Below are 16,349 nucleotides of genomic sequence, written 5' to 3'. Positions count from 1 at the left end.
AATCCGCTCTGTCTTGCGTTCTGACGCATTGTAACGGGAGAGCTGAAATACACAAGTTGAAAAAATATATCTTCAACACAGGGAATACAGCGAGGAAATAAATCACCAAAGGGCCATATGGCACAAAGAAAGTTTTATGCCCACTATAACCGTTTATATCAGGGTTTAGTTGAGTGTAAACCAATTAGAAAACTATTCGCCGTCTTCTGTTTTCTTCCTATTAACTGTAATCGTCGAATTCTAATTAAACGCTTCTTATATTTTAAAAAAACTCAAGTGGTAGAGCAGCGACGTATTTAGCCGAATGTCGTGGGTTCGAATTCCGCTCGTGACACTGGCTTTTTTTATCTCAACCAATACCTTACATAAAGATTAATTAATTGAAAGAAGTTATTTGGTCAATCGGACCGCGAAATCTAATGGATTAAACTTAAACTTCTTTCATGTGTTAAAAGGCACTTTTGGATTCTTATGAAACACTTCTCAAAAGTGTAAGCGTAAGGAAAAACCACAAAATTTGAAAAGAAATGGGCCTGCAAGAGTTGAAAGCAAAGACACGAAGAATCCTTAAAGCATGTGATAGATCAATACTATTAAAAACTTGCTGTGATAGAAACGGGATTCGAACTCACGACCTTCAACTAAATACGCCGCTGCTCTACCACTTAAGCTATCTTGTGTTCGATCCACTCTGACACCAACTTCCCACTTCAACCTACAATCTTTCGAATTTTCCATCCTTTTTGCCATTTTTCAAATGTCGTTTAGTAAGGATTCGATTCTCGGCGCCATGATGGCCAAGGGAAGCTGTTAGTGAAGTTGTACTTTGTTTTACTTACATTATATTTCTTGGTCTGTTGACCAAATTACTTCTATCAATTAATTAATCTTTATGTAAGGTATTCGTTGAGATAAAAAAGCCAGTGTCACGAGCGGGATTCGAACCCACGACCTTCGGCTAAATACGCCTCTGCTCTGTCACTTGAGCTATCGCGACTTCGATCCACTCGGACACCAACTTCCCATCTCAACCCCAACTTTCGAATTTTCCCTCCTTTTTGCCATTTTTCAAATGGCATGTAATCACGATTCGATTCTCGACGACAAATGAAATGGCCAAAAACTTCGTTTTATTTATTAAATCCATTAGATTTCGTGGTCCGATTGACAAAATAGCTTCTTTAAATTAATTAATCTTTATGTAAGGTATTGGTTGAAATGAAAAAGTTAGTTTTTCATTTCAGCCAATACCTTACATAAAGATACTACTATACTGTATACTGTGTACTATTATTACTACTATATATAATATACTATACTATTATACAATATATGTTGTAACTATTAAAATAATGTATGTATAAATAATATATGTATAACTAAGCTACACGAAGGCATTTTAAAAGAGCTATAAACAAACAATTAAACTATTTGGCAAATATCTGAGACTATTGTCTGAAGTCAGTTATAAAAAACATTTCAGAAATATAAATCAACAATTTTTGAATCTTGTAATAATTAAAACAAAATACAATAAAACGATCGCTCATCATGATATAATTAATATTTTTACAACGCAATTTCTCTCTAGTGATTCATCTTAAAATTGTATGAGGCTTCTGTGCAAAAGTACAAAGGGAAAACACCTTTAACGTGTTGAATATTTGAAGACGGTCAGATTTACTTGGTTGATCTCATTCTCTTTTACACAACTTCAAAACACCAATATTTCTTACCATTGAACACCTCTACCGGGTGTGCATAAAAGTGAATAAATATATATTAAATCAGAACTAGAGTTGTTGCTGACTTGCGTAGATTTTCAGCTGGATTTTGTTTTTTTCTCTTTTTAGCAATTGTTTTTTAATAATGTGGATGTGGCTTGGATTGTCTTCTACCTCATTACCTTGGATGTTCAGTCTTTTTGAAACGACAATTTATAATATGAAGAAAAGGCAATCCAAATATTCCGAAGGAGATCCCCAGAGCTATTTTTGTCCCCTATAAGGCGAATGTTAGCAGAGGGGGATCAAAGGATACCAGTCAAGAAATTGAGGTTTAACAACCACCCCTCCTGTAGCGTAGACATCCCTTAATATAGCTAATTCCCTTTGCTACGTAAAGGGTCCCGCTGTTCCTTAACGATCAATTTCTCTTATTAAATTGCCTTAAATATTAATAATAAATCACACCCTAAACCAATTACTCGTTACAATTAACTTCAAGTTTTTTCCCTTGTACTAAAAGTTTAATCTAATCCTCAGTATGTCCAATAAAAAGCGATTCTTTATAAAATTGACTTTAAAGATTTATTATTATTATTATTATATAAGAAATACTGTCTTCATTTGTTAAAAACAATTGTACGGAAATTTCTTTTTTTTTATTTATTTGTTGTTTAAAACTACAAATACTGTAATAAGTAAATACGTTCTACCCTACAAATGTATTAGAAAACTCTAAATCTACTTCCTTCGGAAATATTTATAAAAGGAGAGAGGCTGGGAAAAGCTCACTAGGCTCCAGAAACAATTAAATTGGAAAGGAACTAAACAATTCTGGCAACAAGTCTCAACGGACTATAAAGGAGAGGAAGGACACATGAGAGCATCAGATACAATGATATGGTATACAGATGGCTCCAAAACAATCATAGGCGTTTTTGTACAAGCCCAAAACATGAGCAATCAAACTCATTAGGGAAGAACACTTCGGTCTTTCCAGCAGAAATACTTGCCATCAATGCTTGTGCCCTGGAAAATTTTAAAAGAGGTTACACTGGCAAAAAATCCTCATAAGCTCTGATAGCCAAGCAGCCATTAAAGCATTAGCATATAAAAGAATCACATCAAAATTAGTCAGTGAATGTATCCAAAATCTCCAAAACCTGGGGAAACACAACAACCTGATGATATCTTGGGAGCCAGGGCACAGGGGAATTTTGGGTAACGAGAAAGCAGACAGTCTGGCCAGAGGAGGATCCGCAAGACCATGCATAGATCGCGAATCTATTCTTGGGTTAACAAAAGCAAATATAGATTCTCCAAACAAAACAGGAGAAGTGGACAAACACTAGCGGTGGTAGACATAGTAAACTTATTCACTTGGTAACTTAGTCACCAAGACCGGCAAAATCATTGCTGCAATTGGAGAGGGCCAAACTCAGAGGAGTGGTAGGACTACTAACCGGTCACTGGCATCTAAGCAAACATCTACACAACATGGGCATATACAACGATGATCCCATTTGAGGAGTATGTAACGAGGAGGAGGAAACAGCCACCCATATCATCTTTACATCATCATCTTAAAAACTTAGGGAATCAAATTGCAGCAGCGACAGTGAATGACCTGATACTTCTAAGGAGATGGATTGAGTCTATTGCAATGAACTAAGGAAATAGAAAGGTACAATAAGCCAAAAGGCTGCAGTGTCTGGGGAGCGCAAACCCCGCTTCCTAGTATCCTTTTTACCATACCATACCATACCATACCATACGTTCTGTACATACTGACTGTCGTTTAGGTCACTTGTAGGAGAATTTGTCCAGTGGCAAGATTCTTTCACACTGAAGCCATGTCACTCACTTTCTCTTCAACCGTCTTAAGAGTTGCAAGTGTTGCTAGTAGATTATTGTGGATGCTCAGTGATTAACGAAATTTTGTATAGCGGGTTTTGATAAGTTCATGTGCAAACAGATATGGAGATAGTTTTGAACAGTATGATTTGAAACATAAAAAGAACATTTATAACGCGGACGTGAATCAAATCTAGCGGACAACACAACCATTCTCGCGCATTGTGCATTTATTTTAATTTTTTTTCACTTTCGTTAAAATGTGGATTCCACCTTACAATTGATTGAAGATTTACAAATGCGGCGATTTTGTGGGACGTTTCCTCAGACGAAGACAGGGGAAAGAAAGCAGACACTGTGGCTGAGTTAGCCCAAAAATATGAAGCTAGGCTTGCACATATCTTCACTTACGAGGACACGGAGAGCGATTGCTAGCCGATTGGTAGCAGAAACTAGCTCCCTAAAATCATCTCCTTTTTCGAAATGTGTGGTCCAACCATTTCCAAATGACATTCGAAGTCGACTGGACTCATCCGAACAAAATTTCGGAATCCCATTCCGTCTTCCAATCTCAGCATTTTCCATTTATTTCTTGATCGGGTGGTTGGCCGTCCTTTCCTAACTGGGTACTTAGAGTTGCAAGTGTTGCTAGTAGATTATTGTGGATGCTCAGTGATTAATGAAATTAACCCCCCCCCCCGCCATTTGTAAACGTTTGTTGCCAATAGAGTGGACAATATTCTGAAGACTTCTTCCCTGGACAATTGGTTCTATGTTCGGTGGGAGCATAATGCAGATAATATTTCCTCTCGTGGTACTCACCCCTCTTATTTTTCCTTCAAGAGCTACGTGGTGGGATGGTCCAGCATGTATCGCTTTTTAACCCAACGAATGGCCATTGAACAGCGCTTCAATAAATCCTCTTTTCTCAAAATTTTCTGAAGAATCCATGTCTTCTTAACTTCCCCCCATGAGGATAGCACACCCGAATATTTGTTTGGACTTTTCTCGATCTTTCCACGCGTGCTTAAAGTCTATTCCTTTGCCCGCCACATATTGCTTATAGAGTTGTCTTCGTCCATCACTGCGCATATAGTCATAATTGACTATGGTCTCATCAAAGTTTTATGTTTGAGTTCCATATGTTTTTCATAGAGTTGACGACTTTGTACGTGGTTTTTCTTTCCTAGCCGCAGCTATGTACACTGTATTCTTATCAGTTGCATTAAAATTACTTCCAAGAATTATTCAGAAATCGTGAGATGCGGTCTGGTTTGATGGCGGTGATAGTTTCACAAAAACATTTTCTTTATCGTGCCAACGTTTCGATCTTTATTGAGATCATCTTCAGGGCTCAAAGTGTTTGTCTTCTGTGTAATTGTGCCATTCTTGCGTGCCGTGTCGAGAGTGCCCAAAATTACTTCCAAGAGATTTTCTTGGCCACCAATATCATATTTTCATATCCCTTTTTCGCTTGCAAGTAGTTTTTTTTAAACATTTCAGTAATTATTTATATTTTTTTGTAAATAATATAAATATCTTGTTGATAGAAATATTGAATTAAAATAAAAAACAAAAGCTAGACAAAATATTTTTTTTTAACAAACCTTTAACACTACGTTTAACATGAAACTTTATTAATTCTTGCAAGACAGAAAAAACCATCTCCAGCGTTATGGATGACTTGATTATGTAAGTTGTAGTGTCGATGCATAGATATGCAGATTTTACTATGCAGTTTAGTCAATCTAGCGCATTGATGTTCCCACTTATTTTGTTTATTCTTTACTCCCAAACCAACCTTTTTCAGTTCGTAGTTGTATCGTGGCTCTTTTATGTTCCAGAATGCAATGAGGTGAAGAGGCAGGATGTCGGGCGATCGCTGGAGAACGGAATCTGGCGAGCTTTCGTCAGAACCGAAAGAACAATTAGAAGACAATAAGTGAGTCTAAGCCTAATTCATTTATGATACTAGACATCATAATAAATGTTTTTAAATCTATTTATTAAAACTGGTCTTATTAGACCAAACATAAATTTTACAATAAAATGCATAGAATAAACCCGTTGGTAAAATAAGATTTACACAAAAATCTTATCTGTACTAGTTCATGTGCCTTTGTTCTTTTCAACCTTCTGACAGTGTTTCGATTGTGAAGCATTTTGCAGTTCGCTTTCACATTCTCCTTATTCATTACAAACCAAGGTGCATTTACTGCGTTACGTAAGGTTTTATTTTGGTATATTTCTTCAATTTTGATATTGCCGAGCTCTTATCATCACAATTTCACATCTAAGGTCATTGCCAGATATGTAGCTACATCGCTGTATGGTATAATACCACTTTTTTTTGTAAAATTTATATGTACAGATTTATGCTGATTGAGCCTAATTCTCTTCTTTTTTGTCTATTCATTATCTTGTTACAAGCCTTTTCGAGGATATAGGATGAATTGTTGATGGTCTGTGCTACCGATTTCACCGTTGTGTCATCTGCAAACGTTGCAATTTGTGCTTCATCTATTTTCGGAAAATTACTGGCATTCGCTCCGTTTACGTGCTAAGTTTTTTTTTTTTTTTTGTAACATTTTGAGCTCTTAAATCCTATTTCCTCCCACTCGGCCCATTTTTTCGTTCCCTTTGTTCTACGCCGTTTTTGTCTATTGGTTCCCTTTTGCCTCCGTACGTGAAGAAACATTATTCGTTTTGCTTCTGAATTGCTTCCAACATAGGGACTGGTTTTGCCTCCGAAGAGACCACATAGTTATTTTACCTCCATAAATAAGAGTTTGTTTTGCTTCAGAACTAGTTTATATCTCTTAGCACCTAGTTTTCTTTGCTACCCAATCTCTCTCTCGCCTTTTGCATCCTTTTACTTTCTCGAGTTGCTCGCTAAGCAATATTTGCGATACAGTGAATGCTGAGTTATGATCGCTGCTCAACTAATATCTCATCAAGGGTTCGGACGGAGCCATCTAGGTATGCCAGGTTTGGTTAAATTTACAACTTTTCTTTGGCCAAAGCGTAGGGTGCATTTTATTAGCCAGCCACTCAACTTGGTCAGTTCTCTATTTTTAATTACTATCCTTTTTCTTTTAAACATTTCCTTTAGTTTTTGCGACCGACAGCTCAGAATAACAATTGGTGTATAACAAGGAAAGTAGTGCTACTAATATGGTACCTTGTGGCACTCCTGCATTTATTGTTTTTAATTCTGATTTAATTATGAAAATTGATCTTCTTTTTTTACTCTAAATTGTCTGTCAGTTCGGTAAGACTGATAATATCTACATACTACTTTGCAGCATCTCTTTTAGTTTACTGATGAATCCTTCATACCAGACCTTGTGAAAACGTTGTGAGAAATCAAGAAAGGTAGCAGAATAATTTTGTTTTCCTCGAGTGATTTTTCTATTACATTCGTAACTCGGTGAATTTTTTTTACACTTTTTTCAACAATTGTTTTTTTAAACAATCCAAATTGGTAGTCGGGGAGGATTTTCTTTTTTCCAACTATTTAGTAATAACCTTTCGAAAAGCTTAGAGTGTCGGTAGTAGCAATATTTGTCTATATGATCTGTCCTTTTTTTACAATCCAAATTGGTAGTCAGGGATGGTTTTCTTTTTTATCGACAATGGATTTTAATCTTTTTAGTAATAAGTTTTCGAAAAGCTTAGAGAGTGACGGTAGTAGCGATATTTATCTAAATGATTTGATCTTTTTTCCTTTTTTTTACAATCCAAATTGGTAGTCAGGGATGATTTTCTTTTTTTCAACAATGGGTTTTAATCTTTTTAGTAATAACCTTTCGAAAAGCTTAGAGAGTGTTGGTAGTAGCGATATTTGTCCAAATGATTTGACCTTTTTGTCTTTTTTTTTACAATCCAAACTGGTAGTCAGGGATGATTTTCTTTTTTTCAACAATGGGTTTTAATCTTTTTAGTAATAACCGTTCGAAAAGCTTAGAGAGTGACGGTAGTAGCGATATTTATCTAAATGATTTGATCTTTTTTTCCTTTTTTTACAATCCAAATTGGTAGTCAGGGATGATTTTCTTTTTTTCAACAATGGGTTTTAATCTTTTTAGTAATAACCTTTCGAAAAGCTTAGAGAGTGTCGGTAGTAGCGATATTTGTCTAAATGATTTGACCTTTTTTTTCCTTTTTTACAATCCAAATTGGTATTCAGGGATGATTTTCTTTTTTCAAGAATGGGTTTTAATCTTTTTAGTAATAACCTTTCGAAAAGCTTAGAGAGTGTTGGTAGTAGCGATATTTGTCTAAATGACTTGACCTCTTCTGCCGGTTTCATCGATTTTTTTATCATATGGCATCTGCGAATCCCAGATGCTGGGAAGATATTTCAGTCTGATTGCAGCATTAAATTAACTAACCCCTTTTTCGGCAAATTTTTTAAAATTTCTCCTGTGAATATCGGCAATAAAACTATTTTCTTCTGTTAGACCATCCTTTCATTGCGTCTTTTGCTAAGGGTTTCTGCTTTATCTTTGTTTTCTTTATGTTGTAGTAAAAGAGTGAAATTTTAGGGTAATTTAAACTAATTTCATGAAAACAAAACTCAATTCTGACATTTTGTTCGATTCTCTGTTTTTCCTTTCATGAAACAATCTATAATCAAAGAAAATTGCAGAAGTTAAAGATGGAGAAAGTGCTGCAGTTTCTACGGAAATTCGAAACCCAGAGGAAATGAGTGAGGCCAGCGCGCTTCTATTAGGCTAGAAGGTGAACCGACTAATGCGGTTTATTCTGCAGCAGCTTCATCTCAAGGCCCATTCCCCGAGGAACATCTGAAAATTAACACACGTGCGTCGAAATCAAGTTTGCACACGATTCGCCCCAGAGGCTTAGGTTGATGGCGGGGGAGGGGGGTACTAACAAAGTTGTCCAACAACCACTCAAAACAAGATTTTCTAAGTTCATCCCTTTGTTTAGGCTATCGCTATTGTTCCAAGTACGAGCAAGAAATTGTTTCTCGAAGAAATAGCAGCTGAACCTACTTTATTTTATACATATACGGCCTTTTATCCAAAATACTTCAATATTTTGTTTATTTATCAAAATATATCAATATATATATTATCGTTTTTGTGTGAAGTGGAAGATTTGAGATTATTAGGTAAACAGTTTTTGTCAGTAGAAATGAATATCTTATCAAAAACGTTATTTCTATACGTTTTTAAATCTAATACGAAACAACATGATAAGTATTCATATTTCTGCCCCATTGTTTCTAACTTATTAAATTCACTACTTTTCGTGGTCCGTTATTAAGGTTTTTAGTTGGGTTAAAGTCACGATAGCTCAAGTGGTAGAGTAGCGGCGTATCTAGCCGAAGGTCGTGGGTTCGAATCCCGCTTGTGACACTGACTTTTTTATCTCAACCAATACCTTAAATACAGATTAATTAATTTAACTATTCATCCCATCTATCCAGAAAAGGTTTTTAGTTGAGATAAAAAAGTCAGCGTCACGAGCGGGATTCGAACCCACGACCTTCGGCTAGATACGCAGCTACTCTACCACCTGAGCTATGGCGACTTCGATCCTCGCGGACACTAACTTCCCATTTCAATCCTACCTTTTGAATTTTCCCTCCTTTTGCCATTTTTCATCCCGCTCGTGACGCTGACTTTTTTATTTCATCTAAAACCTTCATTAATTGAAAGATATTAATTGGCCAAGCGGACCACGAAAACTAGTGAATTTAATAAGTTAAAATGAAGTATATTTTCACTAAAGCTCTCCATGGCCATTTCATTTGTCGCCGAGAACCAAATAGATTACACGACGTTTGAAAAATGGCAAAAAGGAGGGAAAATTCAAAAGGTGGGGTTGAGATGGGAAGTTAGTGCCCGAGTGGATCGAAGTCACGATAGCTCAAGTGGTAAAGCAGCGGCGTATTTAGCCGAAGGTCTTGGGTTCGAATCCCGAATCTCAACTAAAAACCTTAATTAATTGTTTCTAACGATACAAAACTTTTGATTTTCGTCGAACACACAAAACTGTTTTGATTTTTACTGCAATTTGTGTCAATCAAAATTACACCTATCACACCGAATGAGTGTAATCCAGCATGCATTAAGCAGTAGTTTATTTCAACAAAAATTGTATAAGGATCCGTGTTATTGGCTGATGTACAACTTGTGCTGTAGGCCATCGTTCATTTGGGAGCGTTTTGAACCTTCTCTATTGTAATTTTAATCGATTACTAAATCACTGGGATTTAATTAACAGACATATTGTTCTCTTAATTCGGTGGAGTTAAAACAAATGAGGTCAATCACTAGTCACTACTGTAACGCCATTCAATCGAGCAACTCAGCTCGGGCTTCTCCAGCTTTTCTAATAACAAAAAACCTGGCAATGCTAGATAGTAGACTGTTAGTAATCAATTACAAAACTAAATAAATAACATTCAATTCGACGCGTGGCCCTTGCTAAACATCACTGATATTTTCAACCTACACGGCAGGAGATATTTACTGTGCTCGATTTACTCAATGGTTTTTTACAGACTGGGTGCTGACTGTAAGTACACTGCGCGCAAATTACCTTATGGGACTAAATTTAAAATCTAACCGATGGGACTAAGTCTAGATTCACAGACACTTACGAAACATGTAGACAAAATTTTTCGTGAAATGAAATATCAATTTACATGAAATTATTTACGCGGTATAATGATATTTTCTATGATTGTGTCAATTGATTCTATGAGGTGTCATTCGTGTGTGTCGTGTTGAGAGTGCCACGTCACTCAAGAATGACCCATCTACACGGAAAACAAACACTTTGAGCCCTGAAGATGATCTCAATAAAGATCGAAACGTTGGCACGATAAAGAATATGTTTTTCTAAAACCTACGTCACATCAGACGGCATCTCACGATCTCCGAATAATCATTGACTAACGGTCACTAAACACCACACATTTCTACACGATATTTTCTATGCATTTCACAAGGAAACACAATATTGTTGGGAATCCAGACTACTTCGAGTTGGCAGGCATTCAATAAAACGAGAGATGAAATTTTGAAAATTGGAAAGAAAGCTAAATTGGAATGGTAATGATTATTCGGAGATCGTGGGATGCGGTCTGGTGTGACGTAGGTTTTAGAAAAACATTTTCTTTATCGTGCCAACGTTTCGATCTTTATTGAGATCATCTTCAGGGCTCAAAGAGTTTGTTTTTCGTGTAGATGTGTCATTCTTGTGAGTCGGGTTGGTAATATGGATTATATAGCAACGAAATGTCAAAAATATTTAAATGTGATGAGAGCTTTTAGCCACACTATAAAACGAAGCAATTAAGAAAGTTTTCCCCAGTGCATTATGGTCGATCGTCCAAAACAAAAATTAAATATATTATCAGTAATTCAAAGTCAGGGCGTCATAACGACAGCCCGTTTTCTGACATACACAACTTTTTACCATATTTCAGCGTATGCTGATGAACCCCCATTAGAATACAGAAGTTAATTTTTAAGAAACAAGTAAATAGTAAAAAATATGTCAAAGGACAGGAACATTCTTTTAAAAATAAACATTCTCGCAGAAAAGGTTTTGGTAAACAGCTTTTGGGCAAAAACTAGAACTAAATTGATAGTGAATAGTTTTAGAAATCTGGCACATTTTGCATCTAAAATCAAAGAAACCCCCCAAATGTATTACCGGCGATATCAATTATAACATGTACACCTAAAAGATACAAATCGATTACTTGTTCAGCAAACAAATTCTGTTCACATAAATCTTGAATTAAGAGCTTTTCTAACTGCTTTTCCAACAAAAAAAATACCAACACTTTTGTGATTACACTGAAAACAAACACTTTGAGCGAGTAGAGATACTTTGAGTCTAAAATTTCGATCATTGTATAAATTCATTTTCTCGCATCTTACATGTATTCGTATAATTTAAACAATTATTAGTAAATCCCAGTCTCTGAAGATGATCTCAATAAAGCTCGAAATATTGGCACGATAAAGAAAATATTTTTCTAAACCTCCGTCACACCCGACCGCATCTCACGATCTCCAAATAATCAAAAATACCAACTTACAAATAAAAAATAAAACTTAAAAACGAATTAATGGTGTACTTAGCGGAAAGCATAGCTATCATAGCGGCACTAAAATATGCTAAGAGTTTTCAGTTTTAGTAATATATCAAAACGAAATCCAGTATCGATTCCATTCGCGAAAGTGAGATGCGATTGACTACTATGATGACTGGGTTACTATTATTAACTGGGAGTTTTCGTCTCGAAAGAGGCCCTGGGTGATTGAATCCTGGCGAGTTGGGATGAATTCGAAAAGGGATCATTGATTAAATAATTTGTGGTGACTTTTTGTGGTGGCGATTAACGAAGTGGCAAGTTGGGAGAGACGGCAACTTCCAAAACTAACATTAAACGCCCACTCGCCGGCAAAACAATTGGAACAGCACAGTGGCCATGGATGAAGCTGAGTCATTAATTCAACTACGGTGAGATAAAACACGATTTCTAAACAAATTTCTAAGGCATATAGCAATTTGTTACAATTAATATAATAATAAGTATATTTGAAAAACAAACTATTACGTTTTCTTAACAAAATAATAGTTATAAAGGTACGAACTAGGTGTCTGCCATAATTATTTATGAAACGAGATGATGGGAGTGTGTTACGGTACGTGATAACAACCACATCGGCTCCGAACTTTTGCCTTTTTGGGTGTTTATCGTAAATGAAGAATGATAATAAAATGTACTAACAAGGGAGCCAAGATCGTGGATCACGGATTTGGACCAAACTTTTTTTGGTAATTCTACACTCCAAAATATCGGACACGTCTCCGCGACTTCTTGTGAATATGCCCTGGTTTGGCCAAGTTTTTTTTTTTTTTTTTTTTGAAAGTTGAAATTTTCCGTTTTTTAATATTTTTATTTCGCCGTTCTACTTGCTCAAATCAACTATTTGAACATATTGTACGGCATGTTTCATGTAGATTGCAATAAAAATATAGTAAAAGCTATCTAAGTATAGTAATCGAAAATTTTCTAAAACCAAAAATTTTGCAAGTAAACTAGGTCATAAATTTGTTCATGAAATTTCGTTTCATTATCTCTAGAAATCCCTAAATATCAATTTTGGTTTGAATTTATTGATTTTTTGGACCTTAATTTTTTTCCAATTATTGAAAAGTCGTTATCAGACCTTTCATTCCCACTTATGCATGGGACCCTTAATAATGATTTTTAAGAGTTGTCAGCATTTTGTTTGATAGTCCTGAGTGGCTTACCTTGTACAACAAAGCTTGCCTGTCAATGCGTTCAAATGCTGCTGAAAGGTCTTCAAAAAATGCAAATGCTTTTCCTCTTTTTTTACTGTTTTATTTCTACTACTCGTTAGGGTAAATATTTAGTCTATGGTTGAATAGTCCCTAAACCCAGCTTGAAATTCATGTTGGATGCCTTCTCTTCCGACCCAGTATGTAAGCATATCTGGTATCATGCTTGTGAATATTGTTCCTATTAAATTACCAAATAATCATCCACTATGGTTACTAGCATCACGAGAATCGCATTTTTTAAATAACGGGAATATATATCTCGGAAACATTCTTCACAACATCCTATAAAGTCTCAACGGACGATAAAGGAGGACGAACACAGGAGAGCATCAGATACAGTGATATGGTATACAGATGTCTCCAAAACAAACGAAGGAACCGGATCAGGCATTTACTGTACAAGCCCAAAACATGAGCAATCAAACTCATTAGGGAAGTACACTTCGGTCTTTCAAGCAGAAATACATGTCATCAATGCTTGTGCCCTGTAAAATCTTAAAAGAGGTTACACTGGCAAAAAAATCCTTATAAGATCTGTTAGCCAAGCAGCCATTAAAGCTCTAGCATGTAAAAGAATTACATCAAAATTAGTCAGTAATGCACCCAAAATCTCCAAATCCTGGGGAAACAACAACCTATGATATCTTGGGAGCCAAGGCACACAGGAATTTTGGGTAACGAGAAAGCATATAGACTGGCCAGAGGAGGATCCGCAAGACCATATAGCCCCGGCCATAAGATTTTTAATACGGATTTTACCGTTCTTTTAATAATTTTTATTTTACCTAAGTCACTACATGGGACGTTGTATAGATATGGTGTACCATCTACCAGCATGTTTGGCATATATATCAACAGTTTCGTTTTGACTGATGACCGTATTTCAAGATTTTTCACGATGTAACAGAGCACAGAACCTTATGTTTCAATTGTCTGTTCAGAATATTATGTTTCAATTATATAAATTCAATTTTCGAGGTTCTGGCGATCTTAAATTTTGGTAAAAATATTATTTAAAAAAGATTTACGTGGAAACGCCATTAGGTGGTGCGCTAATATTACCGTTAGCAGATGATTTTCAAACGACATTACCTGTTATTCCATGTTCACGACCAGCTAATGAACTAAATGCGTGTTTAAAAGCATTACATTTGTGGAGACATGTTAAGCAATTTTCATTGACGACAGGCATGCGTGTTAAATTACAAAATGACTTCTGCTGAACATTTGCCGATACAGTCATTGGATATTCGAAAAGGGAAAACAACTGAAGAAACAACAGGCTGCATTAATTTGCCAAATGATTTTTACAGTTCACTCTTCAAAAGAAGAATTGGTTCAATGCCTATTTCCAGCTTCACGCCAAATTGCAAAAGTCATCAATATTTAAGCGCAATTATAAATCAAAAATCATGCAAATCTAGGGAAAAGTTTTATTAAAGCGAAAAGTTCTTTAAAAACTATCTAAACTAATTTTTGCGGGATGTATAGAAGAACGAAAAAAACAACAGGAAAGAGGATTGGATAACACATTTCGTGAAGATTTTGAATACGAAAACGATAACAGGTAAGATATTGTACGCGGAACCACTGTGCGGCTTGATAAAAACATTTAACGGTGGAAAATAAACGGAGTTAACGAAAAATCTAGAACAGACAAAACCCTAGAAATAGATCCAGTATGAATGTTTTTTTTTTTCAAAACTCACCGCCGATTTTGAAGGGACAGATAATAACTGCGTTTAAACAAATTTTTAACGTTTTTTTTTTGTTTTTTGTGTTCCCGGCTTAAGGCATGCTTTGAATATTATGCAAACTCCGGACTTTAATCACGCCGAGATAAGGCTCATGAGAGTGTCCTTCCCCAAGTGGAAAATTTTAAAATTCATTCACATAAAAAAAGAATCTAAATCTCCGAACATTCTGACTGATGTGGACAATATTAGCGTAATGATTTGTTGTTTAGGATAAAGTAAGAGTGGGATGGTTCACGATCATAAAGTTTCTATGGAAGTGTATCGTTTTTAGGCAACATCTGTTGTACATTCCTTATCTACATAAAAAGTTCATTTTCCAGTTAAAAATTATTATATGGTCAGTTAAAATTCCCCCTTCGAACGTTTTATTCACTCAATTAGATAGTGCAATTTTTGTTATTACTACCTGAATAAATAAAATATACATCTCGTAATTTGAGGTTATTTACATATTTGCATTTACACTGTATATCATGCCTTGAGGGGAGTCGCCATCCATTGTTGGTCTCCCAGTTTTGTGCAAGGTTAGTCCTTGATGAGGAAGTCCCGAGGCCATCTCCGCTTTAATCGGCGGAAGGATTATAGGGATGGATTTGTTGGACATGGATTGGGCTAGTGGGTTGGGGTGAGTATGTCGTGGAACTGGGTGAATTTGGACGGGATTAATTTATGTACAAAGGGTATTTTGAGGTCATTGTGAAGGGTGGCGTTGGAGACATAGTAAGGATCATTAACTATAATTCTAAGGACTTTGGATTGGAAGGGTTGAATTCGTTGGATGTTGGTAGGTTTAGCGGTGCCCCACAGTTCTAATCTGTGTTAGTTTGTTTTTTGTTGGCAAATTAGATTTGCGTCCGAGTAGTTTATACAATAGTCCGAATCGTCTATTCAGTTCCTGTCTTTTTATTTGGATGTGTTGGTTCCACGTCAGTCGTGAGTCAAGATGTAGCCCAAGGTATCGTACGCAGTTTGGGAATAGGGATGTTGTTGAGGTGTATTGTGTGAGAAGTTTTGCTTCGGAGCGTAAATGTAATATGGGTGCACTTGTTTTCATTCATTTTTATTCTCCATAATTTGCTCCATTCTGCAATCCGTTGTACCTGCGATTGGAGCTCCTCCGAAGCTTTTTCAGGATCGGGATTGGTGGAAAGGACGGCTGTGTCGTCAGCGAAGGATGCAAGGAGAGTAGAAGGTGTGATGGGATTTCTGATGTGTAGAGGAGGTACAAGAGTGGTCCGAGCACACTACCCTCTGCTACTCCTGCTCCCACAGGACAGTAGTCAGAGTAGTCCGACCCTTGCCGGACTCTAAAATATCGTCCATTAACGTAGGATCGAAAGATTAGATATAAGATGTTTGGAAGGACGCGCTTTAATTTGTACACGAGACCTTCATGCCATACACGATCAAACAGTACAATTAATTTGAACTTCTTTTAGCTGTGATTTTTTTCCTAACCTAAAACTCTAATTTTGCTAAAATTTCGCCCATCTTTGCAACGCCTAAACGTCTGCTATAAACGCGTAAACATGCAAACAGAGAAAAGATGCATCATTGACAAATTAAGCAGTCCAAATTATAGAAAATTGCGCGAATTTCCATTTACATTCGAAATTATTTTCTCATTCACAGAGAACGGTAATGTTTTATAACT

At 36.1% G+C, this 16,349-nt stretch overlaps 1 protein-coding gene across 2 annotated transcripts in view; it reads left to right on the top strand.

Annotated features, from left to right (window-relative positions):
• LOC106670347 (cGMP-specific 3',5'-cyclic phosphodiesterase) overlaps positions 1-16,349 on the top strand; it is an 88,492-nt gene that overhangs the window by 37,286 nt on the left and 34,857 nt on the right. For both annotated transcript variants that reach the window (XM_014400601.2, XM_014400593.2), the window contains exon 2: positions 5,423-5,520. The gene's annotated coding sequence lies outside the window, so the exon portion shown is untranslated. The remainder of the gene's footprint in view (positions 1-5,422; positions 5,521-16,349) is intronic.

This window comes from Cimex lectularius, unplaced genomic scaffold, assembly GCF_000648675.2.
Source record: "Cimex lectularius strain Harlan isolate CLEC.00 unplaced genomic scaffold, Clec_2.1 scaffold2, whole genome shotgun sequence".
NCBI lineage: Eukaryota > Metazoa > Arthropoda > Insecta > Hemiptera > Cimicidae > Cimex > Cimex lectularius.
The sequence above is the reverse complement of the archived record's forward strand: the minus strand, read 5'-3'. Positions and strand labels throughout refer to the sequence as shown.